The sequence below is a fragment of the Capricornis sumatraensis genome, chromosome 6 (genome assembly GCF_032405125.1).
Source record: "Capricornis sumatraensis isolate serow.1 chromosome 6, serow.2, whole genome shotgun sequence".
NCBI classification, from domain to species: domain Eukaryota; kingdom Metazoa; phylum Chordata; class Mammalia; order Artiodactyla; family Bovidae; genus Capricornis; species Capricornis sumatraensis.
This window is the reverse complement of record NC_091074.1, coordinates 87,371,930-87,393,567: the sequence shown is the minus strand read 5'-3', so window position 1 is coordinate 87,393,567 and position 21,638 is coordinate 87,371,930. Positions and strand designations below refer to the sequence as shown.

At 41.4% G+C, this 21,638-nt stretch overlaps 1 protein-coding gene across 3 annotated transcripts in view; it reads right to left on the bottom strand.

Annotated features, from left to right (window-relative positions):
* Positions 1 to 21,638, bottom strand: part of NTRK2 (neurotrophic receptor tyrosine kinase 2) — a 389,675-nt gene that overhangs the window by 31,906 nt on the left and 336,131 nt on the right. The window lies entirely within an intron of this gene.

The window sequence follows — 21,638 nt, the reverse complement described above, 5'->3', positions numbered from 1 at the left end:
TGTGAAGTCTAAGAGTACCTAGGGCAGATGGGGAAGACAAAGTGGTCCAGCATCAAGGAAGCCTGGAGAGAGAACATTTCAAAAGGTGTGGAAACAATTATCAAGTGGAATGAGGACTGAAAAGGTCCATTGGCTTATCTCCTGAGAGGTTTCACTGAAGATTTACTGAGTGCTGCTATACTTTCCTTTTAACTCTTCCCTTTGAATTAATCATGGACTCACAAATAATTGTCTGTATAGTGCAGAGAGGTCCCTGGACCATCATATTGCTTCCCCAATGTGATATCTTGCACAGCAATAACATCAAAACCTGGAAACTGACATGGCCCAATACAATGAACTGGACCAGAGACCTCAGTCACATTACAGCAATAGATGTTCTGATGGAACAATGAGGACAGGAGTGGGCCGGGCAGGGAGTTAAAGGAGGGAACAGAGGCATGGTAGAGAGTAAATATTTATTATATTCCGCTCTGCTCCAAGCATGAGGCCAGACACTGGGCACAGTGTGGAGCCCTGTGGAAACCTTGACATTTACAGGATCTGGACGAGGATTCAGGCAAGGAGAAGCTGAGGTAAAAGTCTACCTCTGGAAGTTGGTGCCAGTGTCAGAGGCCACAGCAGGCCGGGAGCAGGCACAATAGTGGTGAGTCATTGAGAACAGGCTCTGAAGTCCAACAGTGGTTGGAGAAAGTATATAACAGGGACAGAAAGCATCAGGGCTCTTCCTTTAGGACAGATTTTCTGGGGGTTTTACCATTCCAATGCTTCTCAGATTTTACAAACTTGTAAGAACAATGGACCTTTCTGCACTGGAGCCTAAATCATTTCACATTTCTTAGGTTTTCTACTTGCATTTTAGAGGGAACTTTTAGCTGGTAGGTTGGAGTGAAATATTCCTAACAAACCCATTTTACAGGTTAATGCACTGAACCTCAACCACATAGCACAGCCCTTCCTAGATCTTGGAATTCAGACTTGATGGCATTGGCATAGAGATCTCTACTTCCGACTTTGCCCTGGATCTCTACTAAGCTGTGTAAATCGTCATTGCTTTTTCTGAAAGTTTGAACGTTTTTTTTTTTTTTCTAATATCATCCAAGTTGGCTACCTCCAGGTTTCAAACAGCCAACAATATCACAGGGCATGTTTTATATTTGTCTTTTGCTCTGTCTGATGGATGGCCAACAACCAGAAAAATAATTAAGTATATAAAACCATAAGGACAGATCTTACTGCTGCTCCTCATTCCAACTACTCCCCCACTAGGGTCATTCCATGAAGCCCTGTTCCCAAGATGGAAGGAGGCAAAGAAGAGGAAGTCAAAGGAAGAGAACAGGTGGAACATGATAGAAAGACCTGGATCCCCATGGGGATACATGGGAAATGAGGCTGCGTTTAGTCTCATTCAGACAGGTGTGCTGGGAGTTTCCCCTCATCTACCCCATTCCATCTCAGCCACTGGAACTTAACAAGTGCTGGCTGCTATATGAGAGAAGCTGCAACCAGAGGTTCTGGTTCTGCATACTGATTAGCCCACATTAATGACTTTTCATCCCCTCCCTGCAACTGCAACAATCCCCTCTTCCGAAATCACCCTTTCTTAGCAGAGGAGGCTGCTGCCATGGCAACCTAGCCATCCAATGCTGGGAAAACTCACCATAGAGACATGAGGAGAAAAAATCCACTGTTGGGTTTCCTAAGAAAAGGGGCTCCAAGGAAAGGGAGAAGGAGAACAAAGATCGGGGAGGGGGGAAAGGGATGATGTGACTGGAGTCAGGGCGCTTTCCTGGCTGATAGCTGAGGGCGCCCTTTACAAACGTGCGTCCAGACACACAAACCCACAGAGAATAGGTCAGAGGGGGCCTGGCTCTGTGAGATGCCATCTACATACACTAACACCTTACCCATGAGGTGCCCAGTCCAGAAGAGGGAAGACAGAAGCATGCCTGCCACGCCTGTCTCCTTAATGAAATGCTCCCTCCATACTCGTAAGCAGAGAGCTCTAACATGCTCTGATCAAAATGTGGACTTCATCACTGAGAGCTTTTTTAATTGTTTTCCGCTATTAGAAGATAATATTTGAAATAGTATCTTCTTTGAAAAGAGAGGAAGTACGTTCAATGGGACGTATATATTGTTGACTTGTAAGTTTGTTTGGAAGCAGCCTGCTTCCACCCGACATTGTGATGTTGCTGTGGAGGAAGACACCAGGCCCACACACTCTTTAAAAGAACAGCAGACAGGGGTGTTTGGTGATCTCTTCTAATTCCAGGGTCCCCCTTAGCATTGTCTGAAGCTCTGTCCTTTCTGAAATAGTTTAGTTCTTTCTCCTCTGTTCTTTAAAACTCCCCTTCGGATTCCCTTTCTTCCTGTTTCTAAAGCAAGGAAGTGCCTTTTGCGTCATGAGCCCATGGCATCATTTCTGAAACACCCCAGTGTTCAGGAGCTGGAGCACATAATGTCAAAATGGGGTGTTTAGTTCTCAGAACCAAAGCAAACACATACACAAATGTTCTCTCTGGGACCAACGTGGGAGACAGTTTCTAAAGGCCGACCACAAGCTGATTGTGTTTCTTGACAGTCCCCTTCTCTCAAAGGAACAAGCAAATTCCCCCATGCCTTTCTATGTGCTTGACAACTCCCCGAAGCCAGCCAGGGCTGGGAGCTCACTTCAGATCCAAGCCAGAAAAGCCTGGGAGCAGGAGACAGCTTGCGCTTGGAGAATGAAGCACTGGAAACCACACAAAACCAGGAGGCACTTGTTTTTCAGATAGAAAGAGCAAAGACTTCTTTGATTGTATCAAATAATGTACAACAATGTCACATTTACCTTTGTCCCTCTGATGTCATTTTTGACACAAAGACTGTGATGTGCTTGCTCCCAAGCCCGGAATTTCAACGTGATCCTCGATAAATCTTTTGTTCATTTCTTTTCAACAGATATTTATTGGGCAAACTCTTCTAGATGCCAGAAACACAAAGATGCATATCCACCTGGCCTCCTTTTAGAGAGTAGTGGAGATACTAGCAGCCTCTTACATTTGCAGTCTACTTCCAGTGTCCAAAGCACTTCACACACATCATCTAATTTAATCCTGGGGAATAGCCTGGCAGAGTGTAGATAAAACCTGGGCTGCAAGAAATGAGAGGCAGGAAGTCCTTGACAAAAGATGCCACCAGAGTTGGCGGACGGTATCCTTGATATTAACTACTTACTTTGCACTTAGGAAATTTAGGTGCTAAAAGTACGTGTGCTCTGGGTACTGAAGTGCAAGGCTGTCTGGGTATGGAAAGCCTCTCGGGAAATTAAATAAGTTATCCTTCAAAGAAATCTTTGAAAGTGGGGACACTTTATTCAGAAAGAAAATTGGCTTTCCTCTCAACAAAGACTGCAAAGAAGATATTTTCAAAGCGATGGCTTAATGAGGTAGAAAGAACACTGAACAAGGAGTTGGGAAGTTAGTGGCCTGGTCCTACTCTGTGGCTTTTGGCAAATGAGGAAATTGGGCCAGATTATCTGTCAACTGCAGGTCCAAAATGTTGCATGCCTGACTAGATAGGTTTGCCACTTTAAATGTTTTTCAGCAGTTCCTGAAAACAAGTTGAGCAAAGACAGTTTTAGAAATTACACAATTATTGCTACATAATATGTGTACTTATTTAATTTCCAAGATTGGTCTGGTGTCAAGGGATAAACAGCATTTTCTAGGACTTCTAATTTTGAGGTCCTCTACCACATGTACAATAGGAAGGATAAGGATGAAATGCATGATTCCTGGAACAAAATAGATACTTCATCAATATTTGCCTCATAAACACATGAAGACATGGATAAATAAGTGAATAAATGAGGAACACATGGCCTTAGAGAGCAACGATCAGCATTTTGTCCTGCTGACATCCTGGGGTATGCAAAAGGATATGGTTCTGAGAAGTGTATCAAAGTATCTTGTGCTAAAACTAAAAGCCATGTAGCCATAAACAAAATGTGTGCCTTGCGGAGAGGAGGGGTGGGTGGGTACGTGTGGACAAGAAATTTAATTTTGCTACTTTAGGCCCAATGTTTCCTCGAGGTTAGTTTGGTGCTTTACTGTTGAGTAGTAAGTTGTCTGTGTTCTCTGATCCAAGATATTTGCATTTGGAAATGAAGTACTCTCATTCTGGCCCCATGCCAAGACAATTCTGTGCAGATCCACACTTTAGATTTAAGTCCAGAATCGCAGCTTATAGCAGAGATATTTTTTGTCATTTTATGTCATCCCTTGCTATCAGATAAGCCATTTGTGGTCCTCTTGGCTCCTTGGCGTTGGCTTGTGAACTGTCACACTGGCAGTGCCCTCAAGGTTATGTCCACCCTGCATGTTGTGTAGGTGCAGCCTGAAGAACCTGCCACTTCTAGACATCTCTCTCTCCAAAGAAGCCCTTGGCTTCAGCCATAGACGTCTGCCTATGGACCTTTCTGTGCCTCTGCTCTGCAGCTGTGTCTCCTGGGGAAATGCGTTCATTCTTCTGGATCTTGTCAACTCCCTTCAACATATGGCACAGGCTTCTTGGTGGCTCTCTACAAATCACTGCGCCCCACCCCCATCCCCCACCCCAACCCCAACACATGAGCTATATCTAGCATTTACTCTTCTGATACAACTACTTATGGTAGTATCACTTTATGCATAAATTTTGTCTTTCCAAATAGGTTTAAAATGTGTAGACTGGAAACTGTATTTAGTGCGCAACCATGATCCTACAGTGACTCAGTTCAGTTCAGTTCAGTTGCTCAGTAGTGTCCGACTCTTTGCAACCCCATGAATCGCAGCACGCCAGGCCTCCCTGTCCATCACCAACTCCCGGAGTTCACCCAGACTCACGTCCATCGAGTCAATGATGCCATCCAGCCATCTCATCCTCGGTCGTCCCCTTCTTCTCCTGCCCCCAATCCCTCCCAGCATCAGAGTCAACTCTTCGAATGAGGTGGCCAAAGTACTGGAGTTTCAGCTTTAGCATCATTCCTTCCAAAGAAATCCCAGGGCTGATCTCCTTCAGAAGGGACTGGTTGGATCTCCTTGCAGTCCAAGGGACTCTCAAGAGTCTTCTCCAACACCAGAGTTCAAAAGCATCAATTCTTCGATGCTCAGCCTTCTTCACAGTCCAACTCTCACATCCATACATGACCACTGGAAAAACCATAGCCTTGACTAGATGGACCTTAGTTGGCAAAGTAATGTCTCTGCTTTTGAATATGCTATCTAGGTTGGTCATAACTTTTCTTCCAAGGAGCAAGCCTCTTTTAATTTCATGGCTGCAATCACCATCTGCAGTGATTTTGGAGCCCCCAAAAATAAAGTCTGACACTGTTTCCACTGTTTCCCCATCTATTTCCCATGGAGTGATGGGACCAGATCCCATGATCTTCATTTTCTGAATGTTGAGCTTTAAGCCAACTTTTTCACTCTCCTCTTTTACGTTCTTCAAGAGGCTTCTTAGTTCCTCTTCACTTTCTGCCAAGGGTTAAGCAACTATTTGTTGATTGATGGTGATGATAAATTGAAATTATCATGAAATCATCACAGTTTTGGCATATAAAAATGAGTTGGGTGGCCATGGAGGATCTGGTCTCAGACATGTCTCTGCATCACTGAAAACCTGGGTTTTTTTTTTTGAGCTACACCAGGTCCAAGGACACCAGTGACACTAACTATTCAGAACTACACCTGCCTCAAGGTCTCCCCTCATAATCATGTAGTCATCTGGGGCCCCAACCAATTCTTACTTAACAAACATCCTTTGTGCCAACTCCAATTACAATTAATAGACAACTCATATAACTCACTATAACATTGCCGTGTCTTTATAAGCCCCCCCCATTTTATAGTCTGGTGGATCATAATTCAGGTGCTTTTTAAATCTATATCTCCCTGCTGAAGTCCTAACAAACCCCAAAGAAACACCTTTTTATTTCAATTACATCTCTGCTTCTGAAATTTTGGTTAACAAGGGATAAAAAATACATCATAGGATGTATAATAAATACATTAAGGAAGTTCAGTTCAGTTCATTTCATTTCAGTTGCTCAGTCGTGTCCGACTCTGTGCAACCCCACAGACGCCAGCCCACCAGGTTCCCTCATCCCTGGGATTCTCCAGGCAAGAATACTGGAGTGGGTTGCCATTTCCTTCTCCAATGCATGAAAGTGAAAAGTGAAAGTGAAGTCACTCAGCCATGTGCGACTCCTAGCGACTCCATGGACTGCAGCTTACCAGGCTCCTCTGTCCATGGGATTTTCCAGGCAAGAGTACTGGAGTGGGGTGCCATTTCCTTCTCTGGTTTAGTCACTAAGTCATGACCAACTCTTTTGTGACCCCATGGACTATAGCCCTCCAGGCTCCTCTGGCCATCGGATTTCCCAGGCAAGAATACTGGATTGGGTAGAAGTTTCCTTCTCCAGGGGATCTTCCTCAACCAGAGATCCAATACCCATCTCCTGCATTGGAAAGGAGATTCTTTACCAGGGAAGCCCTTATACTTTAGTAGTGGTAAGTTAAGCAATCAAGAAGAAATTATTTAAAGAGAAAAGCAGGAATAGAATTATCTCCTCACATGCACCATTGCTTAGTTAATGCTTCTGCTCAGGAAAATAATTTGAATTATTCGATTTGGTATTAACTGATATTTCCCTCTTAATATTTCACTAAAAATCATGAGCTTTGAATGCTTCTGAGACTAAGAGGAGAGATATAAAAAAGAAAGGAAAAGAGGGAATTTAATGATGGAAGATCCTCAAAGACTTGGGTTCCCCTCTCTAAACTGAGGAAATGACACTACTTGTATTTTCCTAACTTCAAAAAGAAAACAGGTGTGAGGTTTCTTACCCATGTGTTTTGTAAAACTGCATCACATTTCATGTGCTGAGCCATCTAAATGTAGTCACTGGATCATTTCTTCTTCCACCCAAATCAGTTATTGACCAGATATTGATGAGAGCCCAGCCAATTTAAAGCTGGAGGCTCAATTAACATAAATCTGTAAAAATATCATTTCAGTGGAGTGGAATGGCTACAAGGCTGAATTTCCTAGCAATTTCCTTTCACCTTGAAATGAAAACTTGGGCCATTTCAGGTCTCAAATGCTCAGTTTTTAAAATCAAAAGGTATCAAATCTAAGATCTCATTTACAGGAGAAAATGTGACCTTTCTCCCTCAGTCTCAACAGAAACAGCCCCAGCTGATTTCATATTTCCTTAGTGAAATCGCCTGTGTTTCAGAGCCCAATTATCACATGATCTCTTCTGATCGAAAGCATACTTTTATAGGGTGTTTGGATGGAATGACCTGAGTGGAACAGTTAAATTAAAATCACCGTCCTAGACCGAAACACACAGAGTGCAACAGTGAGTCCCCATTCAGGGCACAAGTTTCTCTCTCCCACCTGACTCTGTCTCTTTTGCCCCTTCTCTTCAATAGTTTATCAAATAGTTTCAGTAGATCTAAAGGAATTAATTCTACCAACAAATGAGATGCATAAATGACCATGAAATGTTAATATTGTAAATAGAAGAAGTTTTGAGGTTGCCAAACACTGTTTCAGTGGTGACTGGAGCAATCCCTTTAAAGAATTTCTATCAGTCAGTCTGAATTGGTGAGGGCATGAGAACCTTATCATTTGGCTTGAGGGCTGCCTGAAGCTGGTCATCTGTGGCCTTCAAATAGCAGTCAAATCAGAACTGTAATTTAACCTTTTAGTGCCTCACTGTCTAGCAGCCACCCTTTCACTCGGGGTGGTTCTACAAAAAAACACGGAGTGATTCTCTATGTAATTAAAGTTCCAGCTGCATGGGTCTGCTCCCTAGAAATTCAAAGAGTCCTAGAGACCTGTCTCATAGAGCCTTCTTGTTCCCACCACCCTGATCCGCCATCCTCCTGTTTCCTCCTCTTTCCCACCCTTTCTGGGTTTTAACTCACCTCTGAAATAGTGACAAAAAAAAAAAAGTAAAATAATTAATAGTCTCTCTTCCTAACTAAATTGGGTGCTCCTTGAAGGCATGTGTTATTTGTCTTAACACGGAGCCTTAATAAATGTTGGCAGAATTAATAAAAGTTCCCTTTCCCCATAATGATGCTGGCAAAAACATGTCCATGTGAATAAATTAAGTGTTTTAAAATCTTAAACCCAAATTGTGCTTAACCCATTCAAGGATAGATTTTATTCTTCAAAAAGATACCATAATAGTATTTATCCATATTTATGCCAAACAAGGACCATAAATATTAATTCACAGATAGGTATCATCACTCTTAGCAAGTCAATAGCATACTGAAAGGGCAGGCAACTAACAATTAGTTTTCAGAGGGATAGTTAAGATCTTGGGCTGTGCAGGGAATACTCTGCAGGTTCCAATCCTGGCTTTTAACATTTATCGATGGTGTGAAAGGTAGGCTGAGTTTCTTCACCTTTACAGCAGGGTCCAGTATAGTCATGGAGTTGTTGGCTGAATTTTATGAGTGGCACCTATAAAGTACTCACAGGGGTTTGTCCTCAGTAAGACTCAATAAGCTTGAGTCAGCAGCCAGCTGCTCACAATAACAAAACTACTCTTTCAAGCAGTGAGACAAATTATGGGGTTTCAGACAGGGTAACTTTACCTTGTTTCCATCATGGAAAAAGAATATGAAAATAACATGAAGAGACTGGTTCATACCTGATTACTAATTCCCTATGTGCTTTATTTATCTATATAAAATAATATATTAATAAAGGGCTCAGATGTTTCTACCAACACCCTTGCAAGGACAGATAAGAGATTTTTTAACCTCTTTTTCCTCAAAAGACACAGCCTTGTCCTGGTAGCTTAGTCAAAGACATTTCTATCAATGTCTCTGAATTCATAGAAATATTCATAGAAAAATTCATAGGAGAATAAAGTCATGCTCACAGCCCGTAATAATAGCAGTGACTTTGGGGTCCTATTGGTTAACATACTAGTACAGTTTCAAGTGTTCAAAATATATGTCATTCATGTGATCACAACCATCTGCCAAAGATACAGGAGAAAGACAAGCAGAGTGAAACAGGGAGGTTTAGGAGGCTTCTCATTTAAGAGGAATTAGTGGCAACAGTGAGACTGGAATCCAGGTACGTTGGCTCTTAACACCAAGCTCTTTTTAGTTTAACCTGAAATGCTTCTTTATGAACTACAGTTGATTTTTTAAAATTTGAATGCCTGGGGGGCCTGATCTATTTTACCAAGGCCCCTCTACAATTCCCATGTACACCAAGGTTTATGAGTCACTTCCCTACAGCAGCAGTCCCCAGCCATTGTGGGCACCAAGGACTGCTTTCATGGAAGACATTTTTTCCCACAGACCGAGGTGGGGTGGCTGGGGGATGGTTTCAGGATGATTCAAGCAAATTACATATATTGTGCACTTTATTTCTATTATATCAGCTCCACCTCAGATCATCAGGCATTAGGTCTCAGAGGCTGGGGACCCCTGTCCTAGAGCAAGCAAGCTAATAATAACTAAATTATCTTATTCAGTTCTTATAATACCTCCAAGATCTGTAATATCATCATTTTAGATAAAAGAAACTGAGGCTCTAAAGGAATAATCAAACTTTCTGACATCATGGGTCAGTAAGAGAAAACTGAAACTCACACCTATGTCTGCCTGGCTCCAGAGGCCCAGCTCCTAAACTTACTGCCTCTCAACACCCTCAAAAAATGGGGTTTTACTAGAGAACTTTCCAATCAGCTTATCTATAATTTCTACCAGGTTGTTCCTTTTCTTTGCAAAAGACCTTCCCATTTAAAATGATGGCTATTATGTCTCTCCATTCTCATCATATAATTTAGGGATGAGATGTTAAAATAATCAGTTTGACAATGGAGATCTGAGATTTACTAGAAAGTTATTTCAAAAAACAAACAAAAAACCCCCTAATTCCAGTGGGGCCCATGCTCCTATAGCCTAGGTCACTTGCTACACTTCTACAAATTTGAAGAACACTTTCGGTCACTGATTGGGACTTATTTTCTAAGAGAATAAAAAGGTAATTCACTTCCATTTTCATAACTAGAACAAGCTCAAGAATGTAAACAGAATTGTTTACATATAATTAAAAAAGAGTCAAAAAAAGAAAAAAAAAGGCAAGGGCCTGAGTTAGCAGAAGAAAGCACCAATGGAAGTCTTTACAGCTCTCTTTTGAAATACTTTTCAAAGAATAACAGGTACTTTGTCCTGGAATCTGTTGATGCTGATCGAAGGCCAGGGCCTCTGCTTAAGGGGCTACATATTTCATTTAATGTTGTTTCTCTCTCCATCAGTCTTACATTGGGGTCATTAAGTTTTCAAGCAGTCATGGGAACAGAACTGATTATAAACTTAAAAAGACAGCAGTTTGGTATTGAGTTGCTGTCAAAAGGCAAATAGGTAGTCATTTTTAAGACTAGAATTGGGAACACTTATGGGGCCTTTTTTTCCTCTAGCTCATGCACCTGCAAAATGACTGCCCTACCAAGAACCAATTTGAAGGGTCAGAATAGGAAGTGCCCTTTCCCACCTCCCTATCCTTGCTTTGCTTAACAAAAGTTGGATCCAGAAAGAACAAGAGACAGAGGAAAGAAACCACCACAACTCTGAGAAAAAAAAAAAAAACCTATATAATCTACTTAACTACACGCTATCCATCCCCTTTGACTAATAAACATACATCATTATACTTTATCTACATATCTATATGAAATGGAGATTAACTGAGGCTGTCTTATCTTTGAAATAATTTTTAAGTCAGACTGTATAAATTACTTCCTTTAAGCCTAATGGTCATATGAACATTAAACAGTAGCTATATGAGAGTTGGACCATAAAGAAAGCTGAGCACTGAAGAACTGATGCTTTTGAACTGTGGTGTTGGAGAAGACTCTTGAGATTTCCTTAGACTGGAAGGAGATCAAACCAGTCAATCCTAAAGGAAATCAGTCCTGAATATTCAATGGAAGGACTGATGCTGAAGCTGAAGCTCCTATACTTTGGCCTCCCAATGTGAAGAACTGACTCACTTGAACAGACCCTGATGCTGGGAAAGACTGAAGGGAGGAAGAGAAGGAGGCGACAGAGGATGAGATGGTTGGATGGCATCACCAACTCAATGGACATGAGTTTGAGTAAACTCCGAGAGTTGGTGAAGGACAGGAAAGCCTGGTGTGCTGCAATCCATGGGGTCACGAAGAGTCAGATATGACTTAGTGACTGAACAACAATAACAAATACTATGTACTGGACATCTTTGCATTCTGTACCCTACATTTTTATATTCCATGGCACGTGTGCGAAAGTGTGGTTTTAAAATTAGCACATTAGTTCATAAGAAGGAAAATAAATGGAGAGATTGGCGAAACGAGAATAAGGTGGATCTGAGAGCAGCATAAGGATTTTTGTGAGGATGAGAAGGCCTTAGCACACAGAGGAAGATGCACTTGGCTACCATGTGGACTTAGATTAGATGCCTCCTTTGATACAATTTAAGGTCAAGGTCCTGCTGAGAAAGAATCCCAAACAATTGTGCTTTGCTTTGCGAGTCCTCAGTCGGTAAGAGCCGCCGAGGGAAACTGCTGTGTGTCAGTCTTCACAGTGTGCCCACCACTGTGAGTTTTTCTAAAAGCCACCTTGGCTAAAGGCCACCAAACTCTGCTCCCTTTCTAATACTGACATCTAATAGTAAAACTTTATGGCGCGGGATTGTGTCATTCATAATTCAATGGGTGAGTTTTTCTAAAAGCCACCTTGGCTAAAGGCCACCTAAGTCTGTTTCCTTTCCTAAACCTCTAATACTGACATCTAATAGTAAAACTTTGTGGCATGGGATTGTGTAATTCATAATTCAATCCATTCAAAAGGGAAAATGTTATTGCATGGGGACACTAAGAAAATGCAAAACATTCTTTAGTTTACATTTGTACTAATCAGAATGTCCATGCAATAACAAAGGCACTGGATAGAAATTCAGAAATTAACTCTCTTGGGTAGTTATTCCACATGATGCTGATCCATCAACTGGATTGTTATCCTTCTTGCCCATAGCATTAGCTAATTTTTTGACTAAGCCAATTTAATTCTTTTGGCTGCCTAGGTTCCTCTTTAGACTAATCAATGAAAACCCAGAAACTATCATTTTAAAGGTTAAACTGCTAAATGGTTCACAACACAGACATTTTAAAACAATTTCCCTCTCTAGAACTCGTTCCTTTTTATTCTGTGGACATAATGACTGAAGTGAAATGCTATTTTTTTAAAAATGCAATTCTTTCACTTATGGAGAAAAAGGACACTGGAGTATCATGCACTCTCAAATGACTTAAGAAACAATGAAAAAATCAGCAATTTCCAATGATTATGCAATTTGAACTATAGGTTAAACAAACTATGTTTTGTTTCCAAAATAGAAAAAAAAACATGGATTAGGAAAAACATTTGCTTAATTACATATAGATGAGTAATTACATACACACACATGCACACATGCAATCACATCCCACATATTTTAAGGAATTACTCAGTTAAAAATAAAACTTAGACCTCAATGTGTAAAAAGCACACAGGCAGAAAATCTACATTAGATTAGAGAAAACAATAATGGGTTACAAAAAGTGGAGTGTTTGGCTTTGCCATTTGTCCTTTCCAGCCCCTTTGGAGGAGAAGGCAATGGCACCCCACTCCAGTACTCTTGCCTGGAGAATCCCATGGATGAAGGAGCCTGGTAGGCTACAGTCCATGGGGTCGCCGAGAGTCAGACACGACTGAGTGACTTCATTTTCACTTTTCACCTTCATGCATTGGAGAAGGAAATGGCAACCCACTCCCATGTTCCTGCCTGGAGAATCCCAGGGACGGGGGAGCCTGGTGGGCTGCTGTCTATGGGGTCACACAGAGTTGGACACGACTGAAGTGACTTAGCAGCAGCAGCCCCTTTGGAAAGGTCTGCTCAGCCTATGAAAGCATCACCTAAATGCCTATAAAAGCCTGGCATGGGTATATGAATTTGTTTCAGGCTACTTGCTCTCTCACAGTTTGAGCCACTAACGCTTGCTTCCATGGTCCCAGTTTCTTCATGACATCTACTCTAAGGGAGTTCAGCATTGCATGCTTTGATAGCTCCTCTTGGATACCCTACACAAACTGGACCTGGCAAATGTTCCTTCAGATTCACGGTCAGCCTCTGCTCTTTTACTGGAAAGGTGGAGCAGGGACTTTCTTGGCTGTTAATTTCCTGCATTGCCCTAGAGGAATTCATCAACAGTCAGAGAGACAGAGATCATGCAACCATAATCAAAGGGATCCAGATGCACACCCAGGGGACAGTGTTTTATTTAAGAATTTGCCAAACTTTTCATTTGGTTACCCATCTTCTTTGGCTTGGATGGAACTGAGACACCCAGGGATTGGGGATTAGCAACATTCATATCATGGTGCACTCTATACAACTGTTTTAAAAGCAGGATGATGATACAGATCGAGTCATAATGACATTCATATTCTGTGAGCCACTACTGGAGTTTATGCTATGTAAATCATTCAAAATTAAAATATCCTGTGTACCATCACGCTCTTTGTACAGTTATTTAAAATAATAAGAAAAGAATGAATCTAGAAATCAAACTATAGGGAAAAACATGTTAATTATGCTAACTCAATGGAATATTACTTAGTCATCAAAAGTGATCATTCACTGTAACAATAAAAATGTTTATAATAAGAGACTAAGCACAAAAACCAAATAAGCATTTTTAGTTCAAAGTGACTACAGTTAAAGAATGTGTGTGTGTACAGTACATGTGCCATAGAGCCTCATTAATCATAAATTCTGTGTTTATAAGTTTACCTAATCCCTAAAATATGTTTATAATCCCCATATCAATAATCACATTGCTTTCCTAGTTATTCACAGGTATGTACAGAGCAGTGAAAACTTTAGGTCATCTGTACATTCCTGGTTATGTTGCAACAAGGTAAAACTCTGTCTTCTTGTTTTAGCTCTGACACTGAAAGTGAGCATCCTTTTCACAGTCTATTTAAGGCCATCAAAAAAAAAAAATCTTCTTTATTGGTGATTTCACTATTTAAAACGGCCTGCAGGGATAATGCTAATGTGCTGTCTAGTGTTCCTAAGAGCAAGAAGGATATGCTGTACCTTACAGAGAAAAAAATATGTATGAAAGAAAAGTTGTATTCAAGCATGAGTTATGGTTGGCCATGAATTCAACCTTAATAGATCAACAATATATATAAAACAAGATGTCTTTAAACAGAAACATGAAACAAGGCTATGTTTTGATCAGTTGATGAAAATGTCATGATCAAAGGTTCACAGGAACCTGGTTCCAAATAGGAAAAGGAGTACGTCAAGGCTGTATATTGTCACCCTGCTTATTTAACTTATATGCAGAGTACTTCCCTGGTGGCTCAGACGGTAAAGCGTCTGTCTACAATGTGGGAGACCCAGGTTTGATCCCTGGGTCTGGAAGATCCCCTGGAGAAGGAAATGGCAATCCCCTCCAGTACTATTGCCTGGAAAATCCCATGGACAGATGAGCCTGGTAGGCTATAGTCCATGGGGTCGCAAAGAGTTGGACGCGACTGAGCAACTTCACTTCTTCACTTCTTCACATCATGAGAAACACTGGCCTGGAGGGAGCACAAGCTGGAATCAAGATTGCCGGGAGAAATATCAATAACCACAGATATGCAGATGACACCACCCTTATGGCAGAAAGTGAAGAGGAACTAAAAAGCCTCTTGATGAAAGTGAAAGAGGAGAGTGAAAAAGTTGGCTTAAAGCTCAACATTAGAAAACGAAGATCATGGCACCTGGTCCCATCACTTCATGGCAAATAGATGGGGAAACAGTGGCTGGCTTTATTTTTCTGGGCTCCAAAATTACTGCAGATGGTGACTGCAGCAATGAAATTAAAGATGCTTACTCCTTGGAAGGAAAGTTATGACCAACCTAGACAGCATATTAAAAAGTAGAGACATTACTTTGCCAACAAAGGTCTGTCTAGTCAAGGCAATGGTTTTTCCAGTGGTCATGTATGGACATGAGAGTTGGACTATAAAGAAAGCTGAGCACAGAAGAATTGATGCTTTTGAACTTTTATAAAGAAAGCTGAGCACAGAAGAATTCATGCTTTTGAACTCTGGTGTTGGAGAAGACTCTTGAGAGTCCCTTGGACTGCAAGGAGATCCAACCAGTCCATCCTAAAGCAGATCAGTCCTGGGTGTTCATTGGAAGGGCTGATGTTGAAGCTGAGACTCCAATACTTTGGCCACCTGATGAGAAGAGCTGACTCACTTGAAAAGACCCTGATGCTGGGAAAGATTGAGGGCAGGAGGAGAAGGGGACGACAGAGGATGAGATGGTTGGATGGCATCACTGACATGATGGACATGGGTTTGGGTGGACTCCGGGAGTTGGTGATGAACAGGGAGGCCTGGTGTGCTGCGGTTCATGGGGTGGCAAAGAGTTGGACACGTCTGAGTGACTGAACTGAACTGAACTGAACCTTGTATTTTCTCTGAGAACAATGATTCGATATATGCTAGTTTTTGTAGAACACAACTATCACTAATAAAAATTGACTTCATATACATATCCATGCATACATATCCATACATGTATACATACCTATCTGCCTATATACAAACATATATATATACACACACAATATAAGAGAATTACTGTGTATAAATACACATGTATGTAACTATGTGAGTTTAAGAATGACAGTTTTCCTCTTAAAATTTTAAAAGTTTTTTATATCATTGCTTTTACCATGAAAACATTTAATATGGACAAAAGCCAAATAACCTATGCTGACTGATAACAGAGTTCCCTAGTCATATGTACAGATCTCTTAGAATTGGTGCCTTGCAATCTCTGTCAAACAAAGCAGGTTGGCCAGCATGTGTCCTTCATGTGCATTTCCTGGACAAATCACTTGATCTCCCAATGTTTCAGTTGGCTCTACTAAGAGGTAAAAATAATATGGGGCCCTGCATGAATGTATACATTAAAATCTTGCAGTAGGTTTCCCAGGGAGATACTCTGATTCACCTATCATTGTGGTCTTCAGAGCATCTACTCTGAATGGTTACTCGGTGCTATGGACTGAGTTTTCTCTTCCAAAATTCATAAGCTGAAAAACTAATCTCCTAATAGGAGAGTATCAAAATGTAGCACCTTTTGAAGGTGGTTATATTTAGACATAGCCAAGACTGTGATACCCTCAAGATGGGATTCATGCTCTTATAAAAAAGGGAGGTGACAAGGAGCCTCTCTCTCTTTCTCTTTCATTGGTTCTCTGTGTTCATATGCCAAGGAAGGCCATGTGCATGTGAAGATGTAACTAGGAAGACAGCCCACACCAACAAGCTAACTATTCTGACCACCAGAGCCCTGCCCTTCAGACCAGCAGAAATACATTTTTGCTGCTAAAGCCATCTGGTCTCCAGCATTCTCTTATGAAGCCCAAGCTGCTTCATGCACTTGGGTCCAGTCCTCTTGCCCTTGGGTCCAGTCCTCTTGCCACCTGGCTTCCCATTGGGTTCAAAGGACAGGGTGCTGGGTGTGGAGTCATCACAGGCTGGCCACCTCCTTCTAACAAAAGGCACAGCTCCTGTCAGGTGGTCCTCTCCAGGTGACTACATTTCCTGGGTTCAGGTAACCGCTCCTTCCCCCTGTTACCTCAGCCCAACAGGTTATGAGGTCCTACATTATCCCTTGTGGTTTCCCTAAAACCTACCTACATTTTTGTAAATAGTCCTTTAATTTAAATATGTTTCTCTTACTCAAGTTCAGTGTGTCACTATTTTCTGCCAAAACTCTGGCAGGATCTAACAAAACATAGGGATTGCTAAAAAGATTATTTTAATAAAAACAGAATTCCAAACATCATTTCTCTGATAAAGAGATTGAGACCTAAGAACTTCTAATCAACAGGTAACAATAACATCCTCAGGGGCACTGGAGTCATCACAACTGGGGTCGCCAGGAACTTCCCTGCTGGTCTGGTAGTTAAGGGCTCACCTTCCAATGCAGGGGACATAGGTCCATCCCTGTCTGGGGAACTAAGATCCCACATGCTGTGGAGTAGCTAAGCCCACACGCCACAGCTGCAGTCTGTGCAACCCCATGAAAGATCCCCCTGATGCAACTAAGACCCAACACAGCCAAATAAATAAGTAAATATTGAAAAAAAAATAACAACAAGAAAAGAAAAATATGGGGTCACCATGGGGCAGTGGCTGTTGTATGGCCTATACCACTTGGCTTGTGATGACAAAGACCACGTGATGGAAGCAATGGAACCTCTTCTGGTCTGCCTAGAGTAAAACATTCATATTGCATTTTTATTCCCATGCTCTATGAGCCAGCCCTTCCACAATCTCTGCTTCCATTTTTATTTCGGCCATGTCTTTTCCTCCCATCTTGGTTCCATTCACTGAAAAGTCTCCATTGTTCTAGGGGTCAGGAAACAAGGGCAGTTGGGGCGCTTGCTGAGAAGTGATTGCCTAGCAACCCATCTTCCTTCTTCCAAGGACAGAGGCTATTTGCATTTTGGGAAAAAAAGAAGAAAGCTCCCCTTCTCATGAGTCCCGGAGTAAGAATATCTTGCTGACCACTCCTCAAAGGAACCTTCCTTTCTCTGAGAACTCCCCCTGGGTGGCCTTTCTCTGCCTGCTGCTGCTGTGTGTCCTCCCCTCAGGGTGGGCGCCACCTTCTGAGGGGCACCCAGAGCTGCTGAGGGCAATGAGTGCCTTCTGGCACTGGCGAGCTGCAGCCCCGGGTGGGCAGCACCAGGACAGGGCTCAGAACATCCTGATCTCATTCATGTGGACTTTACTTTCCCACACTGCTCTCTCCTTTTGTAGCTTTCTTTCCTGGAAACCTGCCACACCCAGGGGACGTCTAGGCCTGCTGCTCTTAACCCTCAAGCTGCTGGTGAGTTCCCTGAACTTGCTTAGGGGAAGCTGAAGCTAGCTGAGGCAGGGAAACAGGAAGGCTATAAGCTTCACTGAGAAGCTATTCGCCCACCTACATGAGGTGGGAACAGAGAAGAGAGACTGTTTTTACATCATCGGGGAAACTGAACTGGGTTTATATATGGAAAAATCACTATTCCAAACTAGAGACCTCCTACAAAAACATCTCATCCTCTATTCTTCTCAGTCTCCATGCTGAAGGGAAAAAGGATTATCCTCTTATAAGTGAGGCGTGAAGAGTGGTAAGACAGGAGCCCTCCCTGTTTTATGCCTTAAAGAGATAAACAGAACTCTTGGGCAATCTGGGTTCAAGTTGGGCAAGAACTTCAATCTTTTGAAGCTCTGTATTGTCATCTTTAAAACTGAGATCTTTAAGAATTACATTGAACACTGTTGACAATGTTTAACTCCAGTAGCTCAAGGCATGTATTCTGGGGTGTACTACTTAACGAAAACCATTGCATTACTGTATTCACGGTGGTTTCCTCTGCCCCTTTAGGATATTCGTCTTGAGGAGAGGGCCTGGTTATCCACAGATAACTGACCTACAACTCTATAGAAGATACAGCTGGCATTTTACCTTCCCAGGTAGCGCTAGTGGTAAAGAACCCACCTGACAAAGGAGATGTAAGAGTCATGGGTTCGATCCCTGGGTCTGGAAGATCCTTGGAAGGAAGGCACTGCAGCCCACTCCAGTATTCTTGCCTGGACAGAGGAGCCTGGTGGGATATGGTCCATAGGCTCACAAAGAGTAGGACATGACTGAAGCAACTTAGCACACACACACACAAGAAGATGCTACCAGGTTTTAAAGAACTTGGCATTACTTGACCATTTTATGTATTGAGTTGGCCAAGAAGTTTGTTCAGGTTTTTCCATAAGATGTTACTGATATGTACGAGTATTTCCTTGTGTACATATAACCCAAGACAAAGAAACCATGGAAGTCCATATATGGCTAATAAATAAATAAACTTCTTTGACTACTATATGGAAACTCCTTCAAGAGAGAAACAGTGGAAAACTAATCCTCTTATCTGTAAGGCCAGGAGATAAATACAGAAGAAAATTCGGAATGATTCATGGGAGTTGGTCTATAAGCAGAGAAAGAAACAATTCTTTTTTTAATACCACTAACCCCAAAATTTTATCTCCTCTGGTAAAACAAGCATGGCTTTATTTTTATTTGCTATTTTTACCAGATTTTTTAATTCTCTAAGAATTGATCTTAAGTCTTCTCTATGTAGAAAATACTTAATTCAGTGGAACTTGGAATTGAGCTTTGAATTTTAGAGCCAGAAGGACTATAGAAGTTATCTGACCCAAACAATATCATCATTTCACAGTTGAGGCCCATACCCTGAGGTCCAAGGAGGTTTGGGTTTGCCCAAAGAACATGCAAATCACACAGGTGGTTCCTAATGCATAGAAATCATTGCTTATGACACTTCAGGTTCATGTAACTACAGGCAGCTGAATTTATTAGTGACAGGAGTAATATGCTTGTTAGCAGGTCACTTTGTTTCACACTTGAAAGAGTTCTGAGGTATATATTTTGTGTTTGGGGATTAGAAACCTAGAATGCTAAAGCAAGGGACTGAAATAGGCCACCATACTTCTATTCATTTCTCATTCATCCCAGTGGGAGCATTATAGGACACACTATGTGTCCTACCAGTGCCTGGGCAAGTAGAGAAAACAATTAGAGCTAAGTGTGTTCTTGGGTACATAGTCTCTCCACTGAAAAACTGGTGAATCTGTCTTGAGATTCTAGAGAATAGTGAAGCAGTCATCTGGTAAAAAGGTGAATCAAGGATTCTGAGTTTCTCGGATCTGCTTACCATTTCTCTCTCTCTCTCTCTGTTTTTTCTCTTTAACTGCTCCTGCTTTGTTATTCACAGCTTCAAAACTGTGAACATTTGGGAATTCTCTCTCTGACATGGAGAACCTGTTGGTCGTGGTCCCTACACCATTTAAATAATTATGTCATAAGTATAATGAGATACTAAGCCTCAGACTCTTTATATTAGTCCCTGCACATAAAATCAATGCCTTTGAAAGCTCAGATGAAGTTTGGCAAGTTTGAAAGAAGCAAGAAGAGTGTAAACTAAGGGCTTACTGAAAAGTGTTGAGTAAATTGGAAAAATAGTTGATTCTGGAAACAGAGTGCTTTATAAATTTCTCCCTGTGTGTAGAAGAATTCTATCTGGTTGTATCCTTTTTATTTGTGCTAAAATAGTTTACATAAATGAGAATATGGTAGCTGACTTTGATTGTAAGAATAAAAACCTTGAAATCTTTGAGCTATCAAGGACTTTAGAAGTAATCTACATTACAGAATCCACCAAACTAAGTAAAGTAAAAATGCATCATATCGGTATGAATTTACTTATAAAATTTCACACTGGTTACATTTATGTATTATAAATCAAACCCACCCCCCAAAAAAAATCAAAGTTTTGCTATTTTCCAGTGTGTTAAAATTGTATATACAACCCATCTGAGCATGTTGGTTTCTGTTAGTTTTTATTAATGGTTATAATGTACTTAGTATTAATAGTTATGTTAATTGTTATAATACATATAAGCAGATGACATTTAAATATAGAACTAATCACTGAAACTCCTCCACGAAAATACCTGTCTTCCACAGAACACAGTTTACAAAACACTTTCTACAACATCATGGAAGATGGAAAGCCTATGCTTGGATGCTTCACTCCAGTGACAAGGAACTCATCTCTTGGCAAGGTTTCCCATCAGAGCTCTCACTCTTAGGTACTTCCTCTTTACACAGTGCCACATCCACTTCATGAAACTTTTACCTAGCAGTCCCCGTCCTGGCCTCTAGAAATACTGTCTTCATTGGCAGGGCAGAAAGCAGCTATTGTGTTTATATCTAGGCCTTTCTTTCTCTCACCCCAATATTCCCCATTCCCTCAACTATCTCTCCTATGGACTGGTCCCAGACTTCTTGATCACTCTCCTCCCAGTGTTCTCTTGCTTCTTAGAACATGAAATATACACCCAAGAAATATAGCTGGCTTAAAATTACATCAAACTCAATATGTACCAACTGAGTTCTTGTTCTCTTCCCAGCCCATCTGAAAACTAGGACAGGGAATCACACCACTGACTGTCTAACCATGCAGGTCAGAAATCTATTTCACATCCTTGACATCCGATGCTTTGCACTTTCCATACCGAATCCACCACTACATCCTGCGATTCTGCCTTATAAATAGCTTATAAACCTCTTTATTGGTTTTGTCTCCACTGCCATCACCCTTGACCACCATACATACCAGCCTGTCTTTCCTGAACTTCTGTAAGAACCTCTTAACCTATCTGCTTATAGCTGCTCTGGCTCTCCAGAGTTGCACCACCCAACATGCTTTCATACTGTGGTGCTGGAGAAGACTCTTGAGAGTTCCTTGGACAGCAAGGATATCAAACCAGTCAGTCCTAAAGGGACTCAATCCTGAATATTCACTGGAAGAACTGATGCTGAAGCTGAGGCTCCAATACTTTGGCCACCTGATGCAAAAAGTTGACTCATTAGAAAAGACCCTGATGATGGGAAAGACTGAGAGAAGGAGGAGA